Genomic DNA, 27,761 nt, shown 5'->3' with positions numbered 1-27,761 from the left:
ATAAGACACAACGAGATTTTCAACCTCTTTTTTGAGGGAAAAAGGTGCATCTTATACTCCAAAAAATATGGTCGGTCGGTCGGTCGGACTGTCTGTCTGTCTGTCTGTCCATCATCTATCTATCTATCTATCTATCTATCTATCTATCTATCTATCTATCTATCTATCTATCTATCTATCTATCTATCTATCTATCACATTGTCCAGCTCAACCAGAAGTGACTCTGGGTGGCTTACAACCAATTCATATTTTCCGTATGTACCATATAACACCAACTATATAACTATATATATTCTCTATTTTGCAAAGTGATTTGGAGATGCTTTTCGTAAAGGACATTATACTGTATGTACTGTAAACATCTGTGGGCACATTTAAGTGAAAGTAGCATTAATATAACACAACACAATAATAACTTATAATTTCTGGAGACACATATTAAAGTTCTCCAAAGATTTAACCTCTTCAACATCATGAAAAATTTCTGAAAGTCTTAATTCCCAGTTTCCATCCATTCCTGAATCACCATCATATTAGCCATCACGTTTTATAGGTCCTCTTGAATTCCATCAAGCTGAACAGCGATCACTCCCCATTTCAACTGAATGGCCCCACATCAAAAGGGCTCAGAGGTGAAATGCTACTAATTCGGGCTTGTTCGCCCAAACCAGTAGTAAAAAATGCTACTGGTTTGCAGAACCGGTAATAAAAATGCTACTGGATCACAGAACTGGTAGTAAAAAATGCTACTGGATCACAGAACTGGTAGTAAAAAATGCTACTGGATCACAGAACTGGTAGTAAAAAATGCTACTGGATCACAGAACCGGTAATAAAAAATACTAAAAAAAGTTTTTTTAAAAAAAAGGTTCCGATGATCGCATGTCACACAGCCAAAAATGGTCTGTTTGGGGGTGTGTGTGTGTGTGTTCCATTTTTGCTCCCAGCAGGCTTCCCTGAGGCCTGCTAGGTCAAAAACAGGGGTGGGGGTGGGGGAGCTGAGAAAGAAAGAACGAAAGAGAGAGAGAGAGAGAGACAGAGACAGAGACAGAGACAGACAGACAGGACAGACAGACACAGAAAGAAAGAAGGGAGAAAGAAAGAAAAAGAAAGAAATGGAGGGAGAAAAAACAGAGAGGAAGGAAGGACTACAAACATGGCACTAGACGCAGCTTCAGAGGATAATCCAGGGCTGGAAGGGACCTGGAGGTCATCTAGTCCAGCCCTGCTCCAGCAGGACATTGTTAAAGCGAGTTTCTGTCTTTTGATCCCCCAGTTACGGGACTTCTTAGTGACATGACCCCACCAAGCCACGCCCACCAAGCCACACCCACAAAACTGATGGTATTTTTTTTTTAGATTTCACAACTGAAAGGGCTCATTTTCTTAGCTCCATTTCTTTAGGGAGGATGTTATTGGTGGCAGGCCTGACACATCACTTGGTCGGAATATGAAGGCAAGTTGCTTGGGAGAATTTTGGAGCCCTTGACATTCCTTTCTTTCTTTTTTTTGCCGGAAAATAAATTTCTTGCCAGGAGGTTGTTTTATTTTCTCCTGAAATCTTTCATCCTAATTAAACAGCTGGTTCTTTCTCAGCAGAGATAAATTTAGTTTACTAAATGGGTTTTCAGAGGTCTACAGCGAGGTCTCCGTGGTCTAGACTTCTTGTGGATAACATCTGGAGAGACGATTACTGCCTCAGCCAAGATCTATTGCACACAAAGTCCCGGAGACTCCGAAAGATTTACATTGGGAAAGCTAGCAAACTATAGAAGAAAAAGTTCCTTGCATGAACATCCAACTGTTTCAACAGAAAAGAAAGAAAGGAAGGAAGGAAGGAAGGAAGGAAGGAAGGAAGGAAGGAGAGAAGAAGGAGGGATAGAGGAGGAATAGCAATAGCACTTAGACTTATATACTGCTTTGAAGTGTTTTTACAGCCCTCTCTAAGTGGTTTACAGAGTCAGCCTCTTGCCCCCAACAATCTGGGTCTTCATTTTACCCACCTTGGAAGGATGAAAGGCTGAGTCAACTTTGAGCCTGGTGAGATTCGAACCCCAGGCTGTGGGCAGAGTTAGCCTGCAATGCTGCATTCTTACCACTGCACCACCACAGCTGTGGTGCAAATGCACAATCTTAATGTTTTTTGGAGGATAAAATGCTTAATTTACTGAAATTCATGTTTCAAACCAAGACATTATTTATCTGATAATATGAGTAGCAGTAACTATGGTTTAGGGAAGGGAAGAGGGAGAGGGAGGAAAGAAAGGAGTGAGGGAAGGAAGGAAGAAAGAAGGGAGGGAGGGAGGGAGGGAAGGAAGGAAGGAAGAGCAATAATCCTTAGACTTATATACCTCTTCACAGTGCTTTTATAGCCCTCTCTAAGCAGTTTACAGGGTCAGCGTATTGCCCCCAACAATCTGGGTCCTCATTTTACCAATCTTGGAAGGATGGAAGACTGAGTCCATCTTGAGCCTAAATGCTACACTTAAGAGATTTAATAAACATATACTATTTTATTCAGTAAGAGAAGGGAGAGAGAGAAAGAGGGAAGGAGAGGGAGGGAGGGAGGGAGGAGAGAAGAGGGAGGGATAGAGGGAGGAATAGCAATAGCATTTAGACTTATATACCGCTTTACAGTGCTTTACACCCCTCTCTAAGCGGTTTACAAAGTCAGCCTCTTGCCCTCAACAATCTGGCTCCTCATTTTACCCACCTTGGAAGGTCAGAAGTCTGAGACAACCTTGAGCCGGTTAGGATTGAACTGCTGGCAGAATCAGCCTGTAATACTACATTCTAACCACTGCTGCACCTGGGATCTTAGCGTGACCTGCATTTGGGCAGAATGCCAACATTGCAATCCTCTGCACCTCATCCCTTCTTTAGGGCTTTGCAAATTATGAAAAAAAAAAAAGATGCTGTACTTCACTGAAGAGGAATCAAAGCTGCTTCCCAAAGTTCCTAAACTGATGTATCTGTTCCTCCCACCAGTGAAGCCAGGTACGTGGGTGGCTGCGTTTTGGTCTCCATTTGGCTCCCCCACAGTTTTCTCCTGCAGAGCCGAACATCAATCTTTCACCAGCAGCACCTGCTCAGAAGTGGTTGGAGGTGATGCAAATTGCTTCATCAAGGCAAGAGAAGGGAATCCAGAGCATGAATCTGATTATTGAAATTAATCTAAATTACATTGCATGGAAGAAGAGAGAGAGAGAGAGAGAGAGAGAGAGAGAGAGAGAGAGAGAGAGAGAGAGAAGGGGAGGGGGAGAGGGAGAGGGAGAGGGAGAGGGAGAGGGAGAGAGGAAAGTATGGAGGGAGGGAAGGGAGGGAAGAAAGGGAAAGAGAGAGAAAAGAAAGGGAGGAAGAGAGAGGGAAGGAAGGAGGAAAGAAAGAGAAAAGAAAGAAAGAAAAGAAAGAGAGAGAGAGAGGGGGGGGAGGGATGAAAAGAAAGGGAAAAAGAGGGAGGGAGGGACAGAAAGAGGGAGGGAGAGAGGAAAGAAAGAGAGAAAGAGAAATGAAGAAAGGTGAGGGATGAAAAAAGGGAGGAAGAGGGAAGGACAGAGAGAGGGAGGGAGAAAGAATGGAAGGAAAGAAAGAAAAAGAAAGAAAGAAAGGAAAAAAGGAAAGGAAGGAAGATGGGAGGGAAGGGAAGAGAAGGAGAGAGAGAGAAAAGAAAGGGAAGGAGGAGGAGGACGGGAGGGAGAGAGGGAGGGAGGGAAGAAAGAAATAAGAGAAATAAAGAGACAGAGAAAGAAAGAAAGGAAGGAAGGAAGGAAGGAAGGAAGGAAGGAAGGAAGGAAGGAAGAAAAAAGAAAGAAAGAAAGAAAGAAAGAAAGAAAGACAGAAAGAAGCAAAGAGGGAGGGAGCAATGGAGAAAGAAAGAGAGAGAGAGAAAGGAAGGAGAAAGAAAGAAAGAAAGAAAGAAAGAAAGAAAGAAAGAAAGAAAGAAAGAAAGAAAAAAGATTGCATACAAATGTACATATAGCATAACAGCATCTGGCTGATTTTTTCTAAACTAGAAAGTTGGGCCTACCTATTTAGCATTTTGATCAGTGGTCACCACGTGTGCAGCTAGGTTGGGGATCTGACAAAAAGTGTAACCTATGGAACAAAGAATTGCCAGCAAAGTCTTGATAGTGACAAGAGAACTGCAGAGAGGTGTCCATGAAATCATGTGGAATGGAACCTGACTCCAGAAGACCCTGCTGTGTGCTTTTGCAAAATGATTCAAGTTGGACCTAACATGAGTTCAGAACTTCTCTGATGTCCTTCAAAGTAGCCTGATTTTTTACAATATTCCATCCAAACTGAAAATGTGACTCGTTAAACCCACCATGTCATTTTTCCAAGCTGGTACAGAAGCCTGAAAAAAGAGGCTGTGCTTTAATGTGTAGCAGAGACAGGTTGTGTTCACACAGCTCAAAATACCTCTTCTATATCATTTTTGAGGTGTGTGTGTGTGTGTAATATTTGGGCATACCAGGGTTGTAACTATGTATGTATGTATGTATGTATGTATGTATGTATGTATGTATGTATACATACATACATACATACATACATACATACATACATACATACAATATATGTATATGTAGGGTGTAGGTATACTGGTCTTGTTGTATTCGGGTCTTTTCCCGTGTAACATTGAGATTGTCTTGGCAACGTTTCAGCGAGGTCTCACTTGCCATCTTCAGGTGCCATCTTCAGGCGAATACAACAAGACCAGCATATCTATATATCTATATATCTATATATCTATATATCTATATATCTATATATCTATATATCTATATATCTATATATCTATATATCTATATATCTATATATCTATATATCTATATATCTATATATCTATATATCTATAAATCTATATATCTATATATCTATATATCTATATATCTATATATAGATATATCTATATATAGATATATCTATATATCTATCATCTATCTATTTATATGTTTTCATAGATTTTCACTGGTACAGGTATGCAGGTTTTGGCATATTCGGGTCTTTTCCCATATAAGATTGAGAATATCTTGGCGACGTTTCGACAAGGTCCCACTCGCCATCTTCTGGCTGGTGCCTTTGGCTTCCTGATTGTGCGAGCAAAGCGTGATCGGAGCTGCCGTCTTTTGATAAATATTGGTGGGGGTGTGTGGAGTGCTGGCTTTGTTGCTGTAAGTGGATTGGTTGGCTGTGTTGTAACATCTTGATTAGTTGATGGAGTTGACATGCTCTGGCCACGCTTTAAGCCAAAAACACCAGCCTGAGGATGGCGAGTGAGACCTCGCCGAAACGTTGCCAAGACAATCTCAATATATAGTATAGATTTATTTCAAGCTATTTAGCTCTCATCAGCTAGCCATACCTTTGCTGGGATTCGAACTTGGGCTGTTTTTACATATTAGGCAGTTACATTAACCTCTAAGTCACAAGCTCTCCTCCCTTATCAGCTGAGCCAGGGGAATGATTAAGTGTTTTGTCAAAGTATCTGGTATGTCCAAATATGGGAGGCAGCATACTCTAAGCCCATATGGCTTAGAGGTTAATATAACTGCCTAACATGTAAAAATATCCAAAGTTCAAATTCTACCAAAAGTATGGCTAGCTGATGAGAGCTAAATAGCTTGAAATAGATCTATAGTAGTCTCCCATCATTTATTTATCAGCAAAAATGCAGCACAAAATGTTTTTTTCATGTATGTATGTACGTATGTATTTGTGTTACAACCCCTGGTATGCCCAAATATGGGAGGGAGCTCACTACTCCCTCTTTCTGTCATTCGGCTCATCACAGAAAACCATGCAGGCAGAAACCCATATTTTTATTTTTAATGTTGCCTTTTTATATCTGTGCTGTATTTGTGCTGATAAATAAATAAAGGGAGACTAGTATGGATCCATTTCAAGCTATTTAGCTCTCATCAGCTAGCCATACCCTTACTGGGATTTGAGCCTGGGCTGTGTTACATATTAGGCAGATTTGTTAGCCACTAAGCCACAGGCTCTCCTCCTTTATCAGCTAAGCCAGGGAAATAGGTATGTATTTGTGGTACAACCCCTGGTATGCCCAAATATGGGAGGGAGCTCACTACTCCTCTTTCCCTCCCTCTCACTACTCCCTCCGGCTTAGTGGCTGTATATGTATATGTATATGTACATATATATATATATATATATATATATATATATATATATATGTGTGTGTGTGTGTGTGTGTGTGTGTGTGTGTGTGTGTGTGTGTGTGTGTGTTGTATTTGTGCTGATAAATAAATAAAGGGAGACTAGTATGAATCCATTTCAAGCTATTTAGCTCTCATCAGCTAGCCATACCCTTACTGGGATTTGAACCTGGGATCTGTTACATATTAGGCAGATTTGTTAGCCACTACACCACAGGCTCTCCTCCTTTTATCAGCTAAGCCAGGGAAATAGGTATGTATTTGTGTTATATATATATATATATATATATATATATATATATATATATATATATATATATATATATATATATATATATATATATATATATATATATATATATATATATATATATATATATATATATATATATATATATATATATATATATATATATATATATATATATATATATATATATATATATATATATATATATATATATATATATATATATATATATATATATATATATATATATATATGCTGGTTTTGTTGTATTCGGGTCTTTTCCCGTGTAAGGTTGAGATTGTCTTTGCAACGTTTCGGCAGGATCACACCTGCCATCTTCAAGCTGTGGGCTTAAAATGGGAACGGAGCTGCCGTCTTTCTGTAAGTCTTGGTGGGAGGGGATGGGGTGGTGGCTTTGTTTCAGTAAGTGGAATGATTGGTTGTGTGGTTGTATCATGATTGGTAGATTGGTGCTGATTGGTGCAGGTTGTGTGTGCATTGTTGTTTTGTATTTTAACGGCTTGGGTGGTGGGTGGTGTTCGTTTGTTGGCTAGGGCTGGTTTCCAGATGTTTGGTAGGCGGGAGGTATCATCACGTTTGTTCATGCTGTGGGGGTGTTTCTCTATTTCGATGGCTTCCATGATTATTCTCTTGTGGAGGTGCTTACAAACCTATAAACACAGACCCCACCACCTACCTGGAAAAAACCACCAAATCCAAAATAAAAGCCTCTGCCATCAGTGAAGAGATCCAGCAAAGAATCATCCCCAGAGAGAAATCTTCCAGATGCCCCAAACTCTATGGACTCCCCAAGATACACAAAGAAGGAACACCACTCAGACCCATAGTCAGCTCCATAGGCTCACCTCTCCAGAACCTTATTTATTTATTTATTTATTTATTACTTGAACTTATTAGTCGCCCCCTCTCCCCACAGGGACTCGGGGCGACGTACAAAGGTATTATATAGCGTATAGAGGAGGTAAGAATAAATAAATAAGTTACAATACTTAAAAAGTTAAAACCCCAGTGAAATTAACCCTTAAAAACTAAAATTACAATTAAAAATGCCCTGGGCTGGGGAGGTTGTAGAGTTATGCCAGGTCAGCTAGTCGAAACAGGTAGGTTTTCAGCTTCATACGGAAGGAGCGAAGGTCGGTTGTAGTTCTGATGTCTGGGGGGAGGTCATTCCAAAGGGTGGGGCCCACTACAGAGAAGGCCCTACTTCTGGGCGCTGCCCTCTGGCACTCTCTGGAGGACGGCACCCGGAGTAGTCCCTCTCTGTGTGAGTGGACGGGTCGCAGGGATGTATGGGGCAGGACGCGATCCCGCAGGTAACTAGGCCCTGTGCCATGGAGCGCTTTGAAGGTGGTAACCAGTACCTTGAAGCGCACCCGGTAGACCACAGGAAGCCAGTGCAGCTCGCGCAGGATAGGTGTTATATGGGAGAACCTCGATCTCCCCATAATTACCCGCCAAATAATAACCTTGCCAAATTCCTCGCCAAACAACTCCAACCCTACGCAGAATCCATCACCTCAAACGTACAAAACTCACTCCACTTCATAGAAACAATAAAGAAACAAAACTTACAACCCAGTGACCTACTTGTGAGTTTCGACATCATATCCCTCTTCACCCAGGTGCCCATAAAAGAAGCCTTGACAGCCATCCAGAAGAAACACAACCCCCCTAAACACATCCTAGACCTGACCAACCACTGCCTTACCAACACATATTTCATCCATAATGGACAAAGATACAAACAGATAGAAGGAGCACCCATGGGATCACCCCTCTCTCCTGTCATTGCAAACTTATACATGGAACATTTTGAAACCAATGCCTTAGACAAATCTGAACACAAACCCAAACTCTGGCTTAGATATGTTGATGACACTTTCGTGATTTGGCCACATGGAAAAGAAAAACTGGACAACTTCCTCACACATCTCAACAACCTACACCCCAAAATACAATTCACCATGGAAATAGAAGCAAACAACCAACTTCCCTTTCTGGATGTCCTAATCTACAAAAAACCCAATGGCTCCCTAGGACACACCATCTACCAGAAAAAAACACACACCAACCGCTACTTAAATGCACAATACCATCACCACCCTGCACAGATCAACTCTGTAGCCAAGACCCTCATCTCCAGAACCAAACGCCTAGCCGACAAAGACCACCTGAAAACTGAATTACACAAACTCACAAATGTATTAATCTCCAATGGATTCCAAAGAAAAACAATCACCAACCTAATCCAAAAGGAGACTCCCCCAAAAAACCAAGATACAGAACAGGAAAATGGCATCGCCCTCCTCCCTTACATCAAAGGCACCACAGATAAAATCAGCAAAATTCTCCACAAGCACAATATCAGGACAGCCTTCACCACTGACCAAAAAATAGCCAACATCTTAAGAAACCCCAAAGACAAAATCCAGCTAGAAAACCAAGGAGTCTACGAAATACCATGCAAAATCTGCCCAGCAATATACATAGGGCAAACAAACAGGAGAATAAATGCACGCATCACAGAACACAAAAATGCAGTAAGAAAAAAAGAAAAAACTTCTTCCCTTTTCCAGCACCTTAAAGCTACAGGACACGAAATCAACTTTGAAGGAGCCAGGTTAATCTCCAAAACAGAACACCTCCACAAGAGAATAATCATGGAAGCCATCGAAATAGAGAAACACCCCCACAGCATGAACAAACGTGATGATACCTCCCGCCTACCAAACATCTGGAAACCAGCCCTAGCCAACAAACGAACACCACCCACCACCCAAGCCGTTAAAATACAAAACAACAATGCACACACAACCTGCACCAATCAGCACCAATCTACCAATCATGATACAACCACACAACCAATCATTCCACTTACTGAAACAAAGCCACCACCCCATCCCCTCCCACCAAGACTTACAGAAAGACGGCAGCTCCGTTCCCATTTTAAGCCCACAGCTTGAAGATGGCAGGTGTGATCCTGCCGAAACGTTGCAAAGACAATCTCAACCTTACACGGGAAAAGACCCGAATACAACAAAACCAGCATACCTACACCCGTGAAAATCTACGAAAATATATATATATATATATATATATATATATATATATATATATATATATATATATATATATATATATATATATATATATATATATATATATATATATATATATATATATATATGAAGAAGAAAGAGTTGCGTTAACAAAATATAGTTCAAAAAAGAAAGGAAAAATAAAAATAAAAGAAAGCAAAACCATTAACAAATGACATATGTATGAATTTGTATGTGCCACTTCTGCATTTTTTAAAAAAAAAATCTTTAAATTTAGAATAGTAAAAACTAATTGAAACAAAACTTAGAAAAATACAATGAATAGAAAAAAAAATAGGTAAAAAAAGAAAGCAAAAAGAAAATATCAAGAAAGAAAGGAAATATATAAAGAAGCAACTTACAACTTTCACCACAAGTATAAGCCAATTAGTAATTCTTCACCACAGATAGAGGTAAACAGATATCTTTTCATCCATATCTCATCCTTTCTTGGTAAGCAAACTTTCAATCAACTTTTCAATCCTGACATCCACAACAATTTCATAAAGGACCTTGTAAAAAAATAAGTTTTATTTTAACCTTGGTCCAGTAAATCAACTTTATATTCCTTCCTTTTACTGCACTTCTGTCTTAATCTTTGATTCAATCAAACATTGTTGTAGTTTTGATTTCCTTTCAATTCTTTACCCCATCACACACATTTCTTCAAGTTTATAAAAAGTGTTTTTTTTTTGTAGACCCAAGAAGAAAACATTGTCCAGGTCATTTCCTTGGTTTATCTAACTTTAGAAGATAACAAAGCTGTCATCACTCACTCCTGCTTCATACCACTGCAAAGAGAAGATAGTAGAATAAGAAAGTTTAGACAATAAAAGGGTGTTTTTTTGTGGGGGAAAATAAGTATGGTTTTGATGCCTGTGTTCTATATATAACCTGTTTCACTGAAAATAAGACCTCCCCGGATAATAAGCCCAATTGGGCTTTTGAGTGCATGCACTAAAATAAGCCCTCCCCCCCAAAATAAGCCCTCCCCTAAAATATTTAAATGCAGGAGCAGCCGGTCCCCGCCATTTCCTGGGAGGGAAAGGGGGGAACCATGCTCCACATATCCCTCATTGCACCTGCCATCCATGTGGAATGACTTTGTGGAGCTACTGTGGAAATCCTCGGTTCTCTTAGTGGCGGCCGCAAAAAGAGTGGCAGATCCAGCAATGCTGTGGCTGGCAAGAGTGTGTCAGAAACAGAGACAGAACTTCCGACCCTCTCTGGATCAGCTGATCCGCAGGCTGCATGCCAAGGTTAGGAGGCCTCCTGAACCTCAAAAATAATAAGACCTCCCCAAAAATAAGGCCAAGCACTTGTTTCAGGGGTCAAAAGAAAATAAAACCCTGTCTTATTTTCAGGGAAACCCGGTATTAAGAAAAAACACTACCAGACCCAACACTCTTGAGAAGTCCATAATGCTGCTGAGATGCTAGGAAAGGTTTTAGAAAGGGTTTGATCAGGTTTGATCAGGTGCACCAATGGAAGATCTGAAAGACCAAGTTGGGGATAGATCCTTGAGATGCGTAGGTTATCTAGGTGATCAGTAAGAGTTGACACCTAGTTGGTGGCACATGATCAAACCTTTTAGAGATTTTCTTCATTGTGTCATGCCTACAGCTAAAATGAAAATTATTTCTGGTTCAACCTTAGTTACTAACCAACCAACCAGCCTTTTGTGGTCTGTTGGCAGCCTGTGGAGCTGGCAGCAGAGACAGACATTGAGGAGGTTGGGGAGGAACATGGGCCAGTCCTGGAGTCTGGGGAAGGCTCGGATGAGAGTTCTGCGTCAGAGGCAGAGAGGGGGCAAGGGACATATGGGAGTTATGTGCTGCCTCTGGAGCCTCCAGAGTTGGACATCAGTGAGGCAGAGGAATAAGGGGAGCCTGTGTCCAGTGCGTGCATGGACAGAGCTGCCAGAAGGCAAGAACAGTTAATACAAAAAGGACAACTCGGGAGTAAGGCTTGGAGATTATTGGCCCTACCCATAAGACATAAAGGAGGAGCAAAGGCAAATGAGCCTTTGCAGGAAGCAACTTTGTTCATTCAGGTTGGTTTACATTCTGAAGCTTCGTTTTGACTCTATGCTCCATGTGGCCTTGCAAAGCTAATTGCCAGTTAGGTCTTTGGCAGCATTTCAAGGGAGAGAAAGGTGGGTGCTTATCAGCCTTATCCCAAAAGACTGTGGCAGACTTCTGTCAGACTCTTTACAAACTATTTGGGACTCGTTACGGACTGTGAATGAACATAATTCGGAGCCATTGAAGTAAAAAAGAGGTCTTTTGGGGACTAAGAGTGTGCTTTTTACTGTCTCAGGAAGCCTAGGTCAGAACACAGCCAACCAACCAACCAAGAAAGGAAAGGAGCAACCTAGAATTAAAGATAAGTTTCCTAACAGTGAGAACAATTAACCAATGGGACGACTTGACTCCAGAAGTTGTGGGTGCTCCATCACTGAAGGCTTTCAAAAAGAGGCTGGACATCCATTTGCCTGAAATGGTATAGGGAAGGGGTGTCAAACTTGATTTCATTGAGGGCCACATCAGGGTTGTGTTTGACGTTGGGAGCCCTGAGTGGGTGTGGCCAGGGTGGCTATGGCCAGCTTGACATCACTCGTGTCGGGGGCGCCTGTAGTGGCCCGAGCGGTCTGCCAGCAAAAATGGGCTCCATTTTCGGCTGCGATAGCCTCCTGCAACCCTCTGCCAGTGAAAAAAGGAGCTTCTGAGCTCTGTTTTTGCTGGCAGAGGCACTGCAGGCCAGTCCTTTGCAATTTCCAGGGTGGCTCTGCGGGATCTGTCTCCAGTCCTTGAGTTTGATGCCCCTGGTACAGGGTCCCCTGCTTGAGTGGAGGTTGGACTAGAAGACCTCCAGGGTTCCTTCCAACTCTATTATTCTATGCATAAAGACGTTACTACACGTAGGGTGGAAATCACATACTTGCATTGTTCTGCAGAATCAAAGGAATATATCACCTCACTTATGTCATTGTGGGAAGCAGTTTGGTGTGGTTAAGGCATGATGACACCCCCCACCCCCCCAGAGGCCCCTAAATTTAGCTAGAGGGGTTTGATATGACTATTCCTGCATATCTTCAAAAGGGAGACAGTTGGGTGTCGTTTTATTCCCCTACAACACAATAGTAAATTAGACTGGTTGAGAGTAAGTAGTTGGCCTCTTCAGTCCCAGATGAGACTTTCACGATCCTTCCTATGTTCTTTCTGACTTCTTTCTATTAGTAAGGTAAAGGTAAAGGTTCCCCTCGCACATATGTGCTAGTCATTCCCGACTCTAGGGGGAGGTGCTCATCTCTGTTTCAAAGCCAAAGAGCCAGCGCTGTCTGAAGACGTCTCCGTGGTCATGTGGCTGGCATGACTCAATGCTGAAGTCACATGGGACGCTGTTACCTTCCCAATCAAAGGTGGTTCCTATTTCTCTACTTGCATTTTTGCCTGATTTTGAACTGGCAGAAACTGGAGCAAGTAACAGGAGCTCACTCCGTTACGTGGCGCTAGGGATGTGAACCACCGAACTGTCGACCTTTCTGATTGACAAGCTCAGCATCTTAGCCACTGAGCCACTGTGTTCTATTGGTAGCTTATCTTAACACATATATATGTACACACAGAAGAGACTGGACAGTAATTTGTCTGAAATAGTATAGGGTCTCCTGTTTGAGCAGGGAGTTGGACTAAAAGACCTCCCTTCCAACTCTGTTATTCTATGTTTCATTTTATAAATTCTACTTTAGTTCTAGATGCTTTTCTTCCCCATAAAAGTATTGCACAGGAATTCCAAAGCTTTTCTGCACAATTGCAAATTCAGTTACAAATTTGTTTATTTTTATTTGCGATGCACTGTCGCTGGCTGCACAATGTCTATTTTTATTAGTATTTTTAATCTGACAGCCTCACTTCTTCCAAATGACAAGTCATTTATGAAAGCTGCGGTTGTGTGCTTTGAGATGTTGTTGTTTTTCTGCAAAGAAACAGATGGGGTTTTATTGTTGTTGTTGTTTTAATACCAGGCATATTGTTTGTTGTATTCTGACATTCTAAAATCAGATTTGTACGCCTATTCAGCCAAGTAAATATTGGAAAGCTGGAAGAATTAAGGAATAAATATGCTTTGTTCTGGCCATACTAATTATAATCAACTTAGCATTGGATAATCAGGTCCTCAATATTTACCTATTGAATAGAAATGCTGGCCTGAATCAGATTTTGGTTATAGAAGTAAATTTAAGGCTAAAATAATTACCAGTTTTAAAATATTTGTTTCCAGAATTTGCTTTCTATCTTGTTGATATTTGAAAAGAAGGTAAAAGAACAGAGGTGGTATTCAGCAGTTTCTGACCAGTTCTGGAAAACTGGTAGTGGAAATTTTGAGTAGTTCGGAGAACCTGTAAATATAACCTCTGACTGCCCCCGCCCCCATCTATTCTCTGTCTCCCAAGTGCCAGCTGATTGGGAGGGAATGGGGATTTTACAGTATCCTTCCCCTGGAGTGGGGAGGGAATGGGGATTTTACAATATCCTTCCCCTGGAGTGGGGAGGGAATGGGGATTTTACAATATCCTTCCCCTGGAGTGGGGAGGGAATGGGGATTTTACAATATCCTTCCCCTAGAGTGGGGCGGGAATGGGGATTTTGCAGTATCCTTCCCCTCGAGTGGGGAGGGAATGGGGATTTTACAGTATCCTTCCCCTGGAGTGGGGAGGGAATGGGGATTTTGCAGTATCCTTCCGCTGGAGTGGGGAGAGAATGGAGATTTTACAATATCCTTCCCCTGGAGTGGAGTGGGAATGGAGATTTTACAGTATCCTTCCCCTGGAGTGGGGAGGAAATGGAGATTTTACAGTATCCTTCCCCTGGAGTGGGGAGGGAATGGAGATTTTACAGTATCCTTCCCCTGGAGTGGGGAGGGAATGGAGATTTTGCAGTATCTTTCCCCTCGAGTGGGGAGGGAATGGAGATTTTGCAGTATCCTTCCCCTGGAGTGGGGAGGGAATGGAGATTTTACAGTATCCTTCCCCTGGAGTGGGGTGTGTTAGATTCGGGCAACGAGAGAACAGACTCCGGACAAGAAGTGACTTAACAGCTCTTTATTAATAGTAGTAGTGATCCAGCTTAGTGTGTGGTCTGAGGGTTCCCCTTTTATAGGGATCGGGTACGCCTCTTGACCAATCAGAGTGATCCCTAGTTCCCGCCCTAGCGGCGGACCTGAGTGGAGACTTACAGCGATATATGCTAATATCTAACACCCCTCCCTTCTTAGACGGAGTGTTCCTGTTGGTGATAAAGTCCTTTAAGTACGTTGGTTTCTGTCTCACGCGAGTGGATCGTCGGAGTTCAGGTTGAGTTGGAGTGGGTGTGCGATCGGCTTGTTCAGCTAGTTCCGTTCTGCGGTCGGGGGGTGGAAGGCTTTCCTCGCTCGGATGCTGTTCCGCTCCGTCGTTGATCTCTGGTTCCACTCTTGGCTCCGGGGTGCTGTAATCCTCTATGTTTGGGCTCTCGTTTTGCTGACTTTCCGATGGGATATAGTCCTCGTTAGCAGAACGCAGGTTGGAGTGTGCCAGGCGACCCCGGATTTGGTCTATGTGCCTTTTCCAGTTCCTACCATCTTCTAGTTCCAACAAGTATGATCGTGGGCCCGTGATACCAATTACCTTTGCCAGCATCCACAGTGTTCCCCCTGCATAGTTGTGGGCGTATACTGAATCCCCTATGCTAAAGTTCCAAATTTTGCTTGTAGAGTCTGGGGGCGATGTGGCAGAGTAATTTGGGTGAAGTCGGTCCAGGTGAGACCGTAGACGGCGGCCCATGAGGAGTTCAGCGGGGCTCCTACCCATTGTGGCGCTGGGGGTAATGTGCTGGATTAAAAGATAATGATCTATATGTGTTTGCCAATCACCTGGGCCCATCCTAGCGAGGGCCTCTTTTGCATATCGTACCATTCTATCGTACCTGTCCGTTCGAGGCCGGATGAAATGGCGCGACGAGGGCATGCCGAATTCCCTGACTTGCTAGGTATGTTTTGAATTGCATGGCCGGGAATTGGGGCCCGTTATCGGAAACCAGGAGGTCGGGCAAGCCATGAGTGGTGAAAAGTCGCCGTAGTACCTTAATGACTGCCTCTGCCGTGATTGAAGTCATTAGGACTACTTCCAACCATTTGGAGTATACATCCACAACTATAAGAAACGTTTGTCCCTGGACTGGCCCCGCGAAATCAATGTGTATTCGCAACCATGGTGCTTTTGGTTTGTCCCATTCTGTGGCGGGCGCTTCCGGGGGTGCTGGTCTAGATTCTTGGCACGGATCACAAGTGGCCACCCATTCCTCTATTTCTTTGTCCATATTTGGCCACCATACGTAACTCCTAGCTAACACCTTCATTCTAACGATCCCCGGATGCCCAACATGTAACGCTTCCAACACATTTCTCCGCAAAACATAAGGAATAACAACTCGATCCCCCCACAATAAATATCCTTGTAACACTGATAGCTCATCGCGTTTCGACCAAAATAGTTTGAATTCGGGTCCCACATTTCCCTTTGGCCACCCCCTCCATACCCAAGTTTGAACTTGCTTTATTACATTGTCTTTAGAAGAGAATCTAGCCACGTCGAAAGAAGAAACCGGTCCTGAGTCCAAACAGTCAATTAATAAAACCGGTACCTCGGGGGTGGGGTCTGTTAATAGTTCTGGAAGTGGGCAATGGCTGAGTGCGTCTGCATGCCCCAGAGTGGAGCCCGGTCGATGTATTAGCTTGTAGGAATACACAGCCAGGAAAACAGTCCACCTGGTCATTCGCAGGGAAAGTGAGACTGGTGTGGGACGGTTTCCCGCCAAAAGTCCCAGCAATGGTTTGTGGTCCGTGATAAGATCAAAATCGTGGCCATAGAGGTACTCGTGGAAACGTTTGACTCCAGCCACAGCGGTTAACGCTTCCCTGTCCATCTGGCTGTAGTTCCTTTCGGCTGATGAAAGAGTCCTTGAGTAGAATGCTATGGGCACTTCGTTCCCGTTCGGCATTCGGTGGCTGAGGACCGCACCGACACCGAAAGGTGAAGCGTCGCAGGTCAATACCAATGGTAGCGTCTGACTGTATTGCAAGAGCAGCGATTCGGTGGTGAGCAGGCATTTGACTGCGGCGAAAGCTGCTGCCTCGGATCATCCCCATGTCCATTTTGCATTTTTGGTGAGGAGTCGGTGTAACGGTTCAGCAACGGTCGCTTTCTGTCTCAGAAAAACGCTGTAGAAGTTAAGTAGCCCGAGGAATGCCTGCAACTCAGTCTGGTTACGTGGTGTGGGGGCGTCCTGGATCGCCTTAATTTTCTTCGATGTTGGATGTATGCCCAAACCATCGATTCTATATCCCAGGAATTCTACGCTAGGCACGTTAATTTGGCATTTTTCCTTTTTTAGGCGGAGACCCTTTTCTCTGATTCTGGCCAAAACAGTTCTAACTCTTTTTAATAGTTGCTCCTCATTTGCAGCTGACACCAAGATGTCGTCAAAATAGGGGACGACCCCGGGTATTCCCTGCAAAAGCCGTTCCATGACGCTCTGGAACAGACCGGGAGCAATGCTCACACCAAATTGTAACCGGTTGCATTTAAAAGCACCCCTGTGCGTCACTATAGTTTGGGCCTCCGCCGTGGCGCTGTCCACAGGCAGCTGCTGGTACGCTTGTGCCATGTCTAGTTTAGCGAATATTTTACCTGGCCCCAGTGAGTGCAATAGGTGCTGAACTACGGGCACAGGATACGCGCTCTGTTGTAGGGCGACATTAATTGTGCATTTATAGTCCGCACAGATGAGGACTGACCCGTCTGGTTTAACTGGGGTCACTACGGGGGTTTCCCAGCACGCGTGATCCACCAGTTCAAGGATCCCTTGCTCTACGAGTTTATCTATTTCTTTATCAATTTTGGGATGGAGCGCAAAAGGCACCCTTCTTGGTTTAAGTCGGATTGGCGCCACTTTGGGGTCTAAATTGAATGATATGGGTTTATCCACATACTTACCAAGACTGGGGCTGAACACATACTCGAACTCCTTAAAAATCTGTTCAGCGCTGCTGTTCTCCACGGCGTTGATTCCGGTGACTTCTAACCCCAAGGTTTCAAACCAATCCAGTCCCAGGAGGCTCTGTAATGGCGCGCTGGCGACGGTCACAGGCAGCTGGGCTACGATGTCCTTGAACTGCACCCGAAATGTGCCTTGACCCACGATGGGGACCCTGTTCCCCTGGTAGTCTCGTAGCAGGATGTCTGGTGTATGCAGTTGTCTCTTTTTGAGGCTAGGGATTGCTTTTTTCATGGCGGACCATGAAATGACCCTTAGTGATGATCCTGTGTCAACTTCCAGCTCGCAAGGGGAGTCCTCCAGGAGGACAGTGACTTTCAGCTTTTTAGGCCGCTTGGTGCGGACCTGACCTATCGTTGTGAGATAGGTTCGCAATTGTTCTCTCTGGGTCAACTCTATCTCGGCATCGGTATCCTGGGGATACTCTCTTTCTGCGCTCTGGTAATATGCTCTTTCAGCTCTTTGTGTGTAATCTCTCTGGGAATACGCCCTTTCAGCTCTTTGTGTGTAATCTCTCTCGGCAAAATCTCTCGAGTTTCTCTCTGGGCGCCCTTTTTGCTTTTGCCAAGCCCCTGGGTTGGGCTTCTGTTGGCGGTACATAGGAGGCTGCCGTTGTGAGGCAGGGGCTTCTCACCGGCACACTCTTGCGATGTGCCCCAGTTTGTCGCAGAGCGAACAAACAACGTTTCTGAACCGACAAGTAGACCGGGGGTGGTTCCCTCCGCAGCTTGCACAAGGAGGCAAACCGAATTCGGGTTTACCCACCGGTCTCGAGTGACTGCTCCTTATGCGATGACTGTCTTCGAACTCGGTTTCCTCGCCCTCTTGATCGGTGTCCTCGTAGTGAACTTTGGCATGTCTGGTTCCGCTCTGGATGGCACTGTATCCTCGCTGTATGGTTTCTGAGGACCTGTCCGCAGATTCGGATGCTCTCGCCTCATCGAGTGCAATCTGTAGGCTTAAGTTGGGTTTGGCCAACAACCTTTTCTGTAGTGAAATGTCTCTTAACCCGCATATCAGGCGATCCAGGATGTGCTCGTCCAGATCCCTGAATCCACAATGTGTGGCTGCTTTCCGTAGCGCCGCAATGTACTGGTTGATAGATTCCCCCGCCTTCTGGTTCCTCGTGTTGAATCCTTGGCGGCAAACGTGGCGGGAAGGTTTTGGCGCGTAATGTGTTTGCAGCGTCTGTTGCAGTGCCGTCCATGTTACCGCCTGAATGGGGGTTGGCTCTGAGAGGTCCCTGGCCGTCTCGAAAACCTCTCGACCGCAGTAGCTCAGGAATATGTTCTTCTTTCGAGAGTCCGGTATTCCTGTGTACTCGTTCGCCTCGAGAAAACACTCGAAATGTAGGACTCCCAGTGATCAGCGATTGGGTCGAATGGAGCTGGAGGAGTGTGCATCGCCATCTTGTCTGCGTTTGAATTTGCCGTGCTGAGATGGCTGCCGGAATTCCCGCCGAATTCCTAGGCTGGATCAAATCCTTGGATTCTGGAGGTAGCGTCTTCGTCCTATCTGTCTCTCAATCCCACCCTCGTCGCCAGTGTTAGATTCGGGCAACGAGAGAACAGACTCCGGACAAGAAGTGACTTAACAGCTCTTTATTAATAGTAGTAGTGATCCAGCTTAGTGTGTGGTCTGAGGGTTCCCCTTTTATAGGGATCGGGTACGCCTCTTGACCAATCAGAGTGATCCCTAGTTCCCGCCCTAGCGGCGGACCTGAGTGGAGACTTACAGCGATATATGCTAATATCTAACAGTGTGGGAATGGAGATTTTACAGTATCCTTCCCCTGGAGTGGGGAGGGAATGGAGATTTCACAGTATTAAAGTAGAATAAAATATGGATTAAAATATAAGAATGAAGACGTGGCATAAAAGGGACAGTTAGAAGCTTGCTTAAAGGGACAGGGAAATGTCATCAACCTTCAACCACAACATGTTCCAGCAAATGTCCCTATGTCAAAAGTCCAAAACCACAACGTTCAATTAAAGTTCGTTAATGGCACATAGTCCATACCCGTAACAAAAGGAGAAGTAAGACCCCCATCTCCTTATAAGGCTTTTTCCTCAAGGTAACCAATAAGAAATGAGTAAAGTGTTTCTGTGTTACACTGTCTTTGAGAATGTATAAGAATGCGTGCATCAATAATAAAGATTGTTCAGAACTTGCAATGTTGGCCATGGGCTAACGTTTCTGAACCTGGCTGCCAAATAAACTTTTCCTGTATCCTGAGAAGTCTAAGCCTGTCATTTTCTGCAACAGTATCCTTCCCCTGGAGTGGGGAGGGAATGGAGATTTTGCGGTATCCTTCCCCTGGAGTGGGGACGGAATGGAGATTTTGCAGTATCCTTCCCCTGGAGTGGGGACGGAATGGGGATTTTGCAGTATCCTTCCCCTGGAGTGGGGACGGAATGGGGATTTTACAGTATCCTTCCCTTGGAGTGGGGAGGGAATGGGGATTTTGCAGTATGCTTCCCCTGGAGTGGGGAGGGAATGGGGATTTTGCAGTATCCTTCCCCTGACATGCTCACCCAGCCACACCACAGAACCAGTAGTAAAGCAGTAGTAAACCAGTAGTATTTTTTTTTTACTCTCACTGCTGGAAAAGAAGGATGAGGGTGACTCAATAGCAGTATTCCAATATTTGAGGGGCTGCCACAAAGAAGAAGGGAGTCAAACTATTCTCCAAAGCGCCAGAAGGCAAGATAAGAAGCAATGGATGGAAACTAATCAAGGAGAGAAGCGACCTAGAAGTAACTGCTGGTTGTGCTCCAGTTACGCCCTTTCATGAACTAACAATCCCTACTCACAGTCACCCATGCCCTAGTCACTTCCCGTCTTGACTGTTGTAATGCACTCTACATGGGGCTGCCCTTAAAGAGCATCCGGTGCAAAATGGAGCAGCCTGCATGGTTTTGTGTAGACCTCAGTGTGCATATGTATCACCTCTCCTGTGGGAGCTGCATTGGCTGCTGATTTGCTTCCGGGTGCAATTCAAGGTGCTGGTTGTCAGCTTTAAAGCCCTTCATGGCTTGGGACCAGGTGATCTGAGGGAACGTCTCTTGTTGGTCACATCTACCCGACCCATCAGAGCATGGAGGCAGGGAATGTTATGGGTCTCCCCAAGGGAGATACACCTGGGGGGACCCAGAAGAAGGGCCTTTTCCATGGTGGCTCCCTCTCTCTGGAACATCATCATGGCTTCACTCTGACACTCTTCTGGAAGAATGGCCTGCTAGCAGCCAGCAGAGCTGGCAGCAGATTCGGACAGTGAGGAGGCTTGGGGAGGAACATGGGCCAGTCCTTGAGTCTGGGGAAGGCTCTGATGAGGGCTCTGTGTCGGAGGCAGAGAGTGGGCCAAGCCGTCTGACAGTTATCAGCTGCCTTTGGAGTCAGACATCATTGAGGCAGACAAACAGCTGGAGCCTGTTCCCAGTGTACGCATGAACAGAGCTGCCAGACGAAGGGAACAGCTAAGAAACAGGGGTCGACTTGGGAGTAAGGCCACAGGTGGACGATGAATGGCCCCTCCCAGAGGAAATAAAAGAGGAGCGAAAGGGGAGTGGAGTTTGCAGGAGACAATTAGTTTGCTTAATTGGTTCGTGACTCTCCGAGGCTCCTTGCCAAGTTTTGCAGACATCATCCTGGCAGCTCTCCAAGCCAGAGAAGGTCTGTGACTGTAAATCCTCCCTCAAAATACTTTGCCGGATGCGAATGAGCAGAATTCACAGTCAATTAATAAAAAGGGCCTTTTGTCAGGACAAGGAGTTTGCTTCAGGCTCTTGGGAAGCCTCGGTCAGAACAGGCACTGAAGACCTGCTTCTGTCAGTGGGCCTGGGAAACATAGAGCAGGTTGGAGCAAATGAAATGGCTCATGTGATGTGTTGTTGCCGGGATGGGAGGGGGGGTTATTAAATTATTTTATTAATTTATTTTGTGATTATTTTGTATTCGTTTTATTGTTTTATACATGAGGTTTTTATATTCCTGTAAGGCGTCTTGAGTCGCCATGTGCAAATAGGCAGCGATATATTTTTTTCTAAAATAAATAGATAGATAGACAGACAGACAGACAGACAGAAAGACAGACAGACAGACAAATAGATAAATGGACAAATGGACAAATGAACAAACGGACAAATAAATAAATAGATAAATAGGAATTTCCTGGCACTGAGAACAATTAATCAGTGGAACCCAAACCCTAATCTATTCAGTGACGTGAGGTGAGGTTTATGACTGGTGAGGCACTGACACAGCGCTGAGTTTCAAATATTTTTAGACTTGTGGACTTCAACTCCCAGAATTCCACAGCCAGGCATGCTCAGTTCCAATTTAAAGCGACAGCATTTGTTTTTCTCCTTTGCTCCTTCTTTCTTTTTCTTTTTCTTCTCCTTCCCCTCCTTCCTCCCTCTCTCCCTTCCTCCCCCTCTCTCAAACACACACACACACACACACACAGAAGTTGGATTGGACTATCTCTCCTACCCCTTCCCTCTCTCACTCACTCTCAAACAAACCCCCCCACACACAAAAGTTGGATTGGATATCTTTTCCAGTGGCTTGAAAGCAGCTCCTCTGCCATACCCCCCCCCCCAATTCCCCTGCTGCCTTTCCCAAACACCTCCACCATTGCAAATGCAGCCTGCTGTCTGGGTGGGAAATGCCTGGAACACAATAAAGCCCACCCATCACCTCCTTCTGGCAGGCTGGGGTGAAAGGAGAGGCAGAGAAGCCGGAGGGGAGCCGAGCCGAGCCTTCCAAAAGAAAGAGGTTGGGGGGAAGTGTGTGTACTACAGCATGGCTTTTTGCCTGGCTTCCTGCCTCCTCCTGTGGTCTCCTCAGTGCTCGCTTGTGCTCTCCCTCCCCAAGTGTAGTTTGATTGCAGGTGGAGCCACGTTGCCTTTTCAAACTTGTAATCAGTGAAGCTGGGCTAGATTTTTATATAGTTTTATCCAGCTGTGTGTGTGTGAGAGAGAAATGAATGGGGGCCTGGAGAGGAAGTCACTACACTTGGGGAGGGAGAGCACCAGTGAGGTTAAGCAGAGTCATCCACGGTGAGGCAGCAAGTAGCTCAGCTTTTTCCTTTTACTTTTTTTTTCATGATGAGAGTGGTGAGGCTGTGCCTCACTTGCCTCACCTGACTGCACGTCACTGAATCTATTACGCCTTCTTTGCCATCCTTTCCCCACAATAACAACCCTCTGAGATGCGTTGGGCTGAGAGAGAGAATGGACTGTTTCAAGGTCAATCAACCAGTTTTCATGCCCAAGGAGGGACTACAGGTAGAACCCCCAGTCTCCTGGTGATTGGCACAAAAATACCCAGTTCATGCCTGGGGCGGGACTAGAACCCCCAGTCTCCTGGTGATTGGCACAAAGTCATCCAGCTTGCCTTCATGCCTAAGAAGGAACTAGAACTCCCAGTCTCCTGGTGATTGGTCCAAAGTCACCCAACCTGTTTTCATGCCTAAGAAGGAACTAGAACTCCCAATCTCCTGTTGATGGGCCCAAAGTCACCCAGCTTGCCTTCATGCCTAAGAAGGGAACAGAACTCCCAGTCTCCTGATGATTGGCCCAAAATCACCCAATGTGTTTTCATGCCTAAGGCGGGACTAGAACTCCCAATTTCGTGGTGATTGGCCCAAAGTGACCCAGTCTGCTTTCATGCCTAAGGCGGGACTAGAACTCCCAGTCTCCAGTTTTCCAGCCTGCTGCCTTAACCGCTAGACCACACTGGCTCTCTATAATATAATCCATAACTATCTGTCCAAACAATATGTACTTCTTAACAGGATGGTAATTCATACGGGATCGTACGGAGGCCATTCCGCCTGACGTAGCAATTGCATTATTTTATACAGTGTGTTTCCTTTCTAAGAAAATCTAATTTTCCAGGAACCCCGAATTGATGGTTTGATCAGATGCAGCCAGCGTTAACATTTGTGTCCTGATTCCTGTCTGTATGCGAAAACTCACAAACATCAGATGGTGAGAAACCCTATCCAAGAAGGAGCTTTGAATAAACGGTCTAGGTGGCCTTGAAAGCAAAGATATTTTTGTTTTAATATTGACTATTAAATCTGTCCTCCTGTATTATCCAAAGTCTAGCAAAAGAAGCCGGCGACGTAATACTTGTTCACAGTTACAGATGTTAAAACATTAATATCCAATAAACCTTTGGAAAATAGGTTTAACTTTGCTTCTATTTAGCTACCGTCATACGTTTTCTTTTTTTTCTTTCTTTTATTTTTTTTAAATGTAACTTTTACTTAATAAATACAGGGAATTGGCACTGATAGGAACATTGCAAACGGCAAGATTTTCCTCTGATGAATAATAAATAAGCAAAATGGTAAATCCTGCTAGTCTCTGTTGTTATAGTTCCATTATCAGAGAAACAACATGGGATAATTTAGAAAGGGAGGAGAGACTGTCCCACTGCAATAGATAGATAGATAGATAGATAGATAGATAGATAGATAGATAGATAGATGATAGATAGATAGATAGATAGATAGATAGATAGATAGATAGATAGAAATAGATAGTAGATAGATAGATAGATAGATAGATAGATAGATAGATAGATAGATAGATAGATAGATAGATAGATAGATGATAGATAGATAGATAGATAGATAGATAGATAGATAGATAAATAGATGATAGATAGATGATAGATAGATAGATAGATAGATAGATAGATGATAGATAGATAGATAGATAGATAGATAGATAGATAGATGATAGATAGATAGATAGATAGATAGATAGATGATAGATAGATAGATAGATAGATAGATAGATAGATAGATAGATAGATAAATAGATGATAGATAGATGATAGATAGATAGATAGATAGATAGATAGATGATAGATAGATAGATAGATAGATAGATAGATAGATAGATGATAGATAGATAGATAAATAGATGATAGATAGATGATAGATAGATAGATAGATAGATAGATGATAGATAGATAGATAGATAGATAGATAGATAGATAGATAGATAGATAGATAGATGATAGATAGAAATAGATAGTAGATAGATAGATAGATAGATAGATAGATAGATAGATAGATAGATGATAGATAGATAGATAGATAGATAGATAGATAGATAGATAGATAGATAGATAGATAGATAATATAGGTAGATAGGCAGAGACAGCTGATAATAGATGATAGATAGATGATAGAGAAATAGATAGATAGTAGATAGATAGATAGATAGATAGATAGATAGATAGATAGATAGATAGATAGATGATAGATAGATAGATAGATAGATAGATAGATAGATAGATAGATAATATAGGTACATAGGCAGAGACAGCTGATAATAGATGATAGATAGATGATAGATAGAAATAGATAGTAGATAGATAGATAGATAGATAGATAGATAGATAGATAGATAGATGATAGATAGATAGATAGATAGATAGATAGATAGATAGATAGATAGATAGATAGATAATATAGGTAGATAGGCAGAGACAGCTGATAATAGATGATAGATAGATGATAGATAGAAATAGATAGATAGATGATAGATAGATAGATAGATAGATAGATAGATAGATGATAGATAGATAGATAGATAGATAGATAGATAGATAGATAGATAGATAGATAGATAGATAATATAGGTAGATAGGCAGAGACAGCTGATAATAGATGATAGATAGATGATAGATAGAAATAGATAGATAGTAGATAGATAGATAGATAGATAGATGATAGATAGATAGATAGATAGATAGATAGATAGATAGATAGATAGATGATAGATAGATAGATAGATAGATAGATAGATAGATAGATAGATAGATAATATAGGTAGATAGGCAGAGACAGCTGATAATAGATGATAGATAGATGATAGATAGATAGATAGATAGATAGATAGATGATAGATAGATAGATAGATAGATAGATAGATAGATAGATAGATAGATGATAGATAGATAGATAGATAGATAGATAGATAGATAGATAGATAGATAGATAATATAGGTAGATAGGCAGAGACAGCTGATAATAGATGATAGATAGATGATAGATAGAAATAGATAGATAGTAGATAGATAGATAGATAGATAGATAGATGATAGATAGATAGATAGATAGATAGATAGATAGATAGATAGATAGATGATAGATAGATAGATAGATAGATAGATAGATAGATAGATAGATAGATAGATAGATAATATAGGTAGATAGGCAGAGACAGCTGATAATAGATGATAGATAGATGATAGATAGATAGATAGATAGATAGATAGATGATAGATAGATAGATAGATAGATAGATGATAGATAGATAGATAGATAGATAGATAGATAGATAGATAGATAGATAGATAGATGATAGATAGATAGATAGATAGATAGATAGATAGATAGATAGATAGATAGATAAATAGATGATAGATAGATGATAGATAGATAGATAGATAGATAGATAGATGATAGATAGATAGATAGATAGATAGATAGATAGATAGATAGATAGATGATAGATAGATAGATAAATAGATGATAGATAGATGATAGATAGATAGATAGATAGATAGATAGATGATAGATAGATAGATAGATAGATAGATAGATAGATAGATAGATAGATAGATAGATAGATGATAGATAGAAATAGATAGTAGATAGATAGATAGATAGATAGATAGATAGATGATAGATAGATAGATAGATAGATAGATAGATAGATAGATAGATAGATAGATAGATAGATAGATAATATAGGTAGATAGGCAGAGACAGCTGATAATAGATGATAGATAGATGATAGAGAAATAGATAGATAGTAGATAGATAGATAGATAGATAGATAGATAGATAGATAGATAGATAGATAGATGATAGATAGATAGATAGATAGATAGATAGATAGATAGATAGATAGATAGATAATATAGGTACATAGGCAGAGACAGCTGATAATAGATGATAGATAGATGATAGATAGAAATAGATAGTAGATAGATAGATAGATAGATAGATAGATAGATAGATAGATGATAGATAGATAGATAGATAGATAGATAGATAGATAGATAGATAGATAGATAATATAGGTAGATAGGCAGAGACAGCTGATAATAGATGATAGATAGATGATAGATAGAAATAGATAGATAGATGATAGATAGATAGATAGATAGATAGATAGATAGATAGATAGATGATAGATAGATAGATAGATAGATAGATAGATAGATAGATAGATAGATAGATAGATAATATAGGTAGATAGGCAGAGACAGCTGATAATAGATGATAGATAGATGATAGATAGAAATAGATAGATAGTAGATAGATAGATAGATAGATAGATGATAGATAGATAGATAGATAGATAGATAGATAGATAGATAGATAGATGATAGATAGATAGATAGATAGATAGATAGATAGATAGATAGATAGATAGATAGATAATATAGGTAGATAGGCAGAGACAGCTGATAATAGATGATAGATAGATGATAGAGAAATAGATAGATAGTAGATAGATAGATAGATAGATAGATAGATAGATAGATAGATAGATAGATGATAGATAGATAGATGATAGATAGATAGATAGATAGATAGATAGATAGATAGATAGATAGATAGATAGATAGATAATATAGGTAGATAGGCAGAGACAGCTGATAATAGATGATAGATAGATGATAGATAGAAATAGATAGATAATAGATAGATAGATAGATAGATAGATAGATAGATAGATAGATAGATAGATAGATAGATAATATAGGTAGATAGGCAGAGACAGCTTATAATAGATGATAGATAGATGATAGATAGAAATAGATAGATAGTAGATAGATGATAGATAGATAGATAGATAGATAGATAGATAGATAGATAGATAGATGATAGATAGAAATAGATAGTAGATAGATAGATAGATAGATAGATAGATAGATAGATAGATAGATGATAGATAGATAGATAGATAGATAGATAGATAGATAGATAGATAGATAGATAGATAGATAATATAGGTAGATAGGCAGAGACAGCTGATAATAGATGATAGATAGATGATAGAGAAATAGATAGATAGA

Source organism: Natrix helvetica (genome assembly GCF_964273705.1).
Source record: "Natrix helvetica genome assembly, chromosome: 2".
NCBI classification, from domain to species: Eukaryota; Metazoa; Chordata; class Lepidosauria; order Squamata; family Natricidae; genus Natrix; species Natrix helvetica.
The sequence above is the reverse complement of the archived record's forward strand: the minus strand, read 5'-3'. Positions refer to the sequence as shown.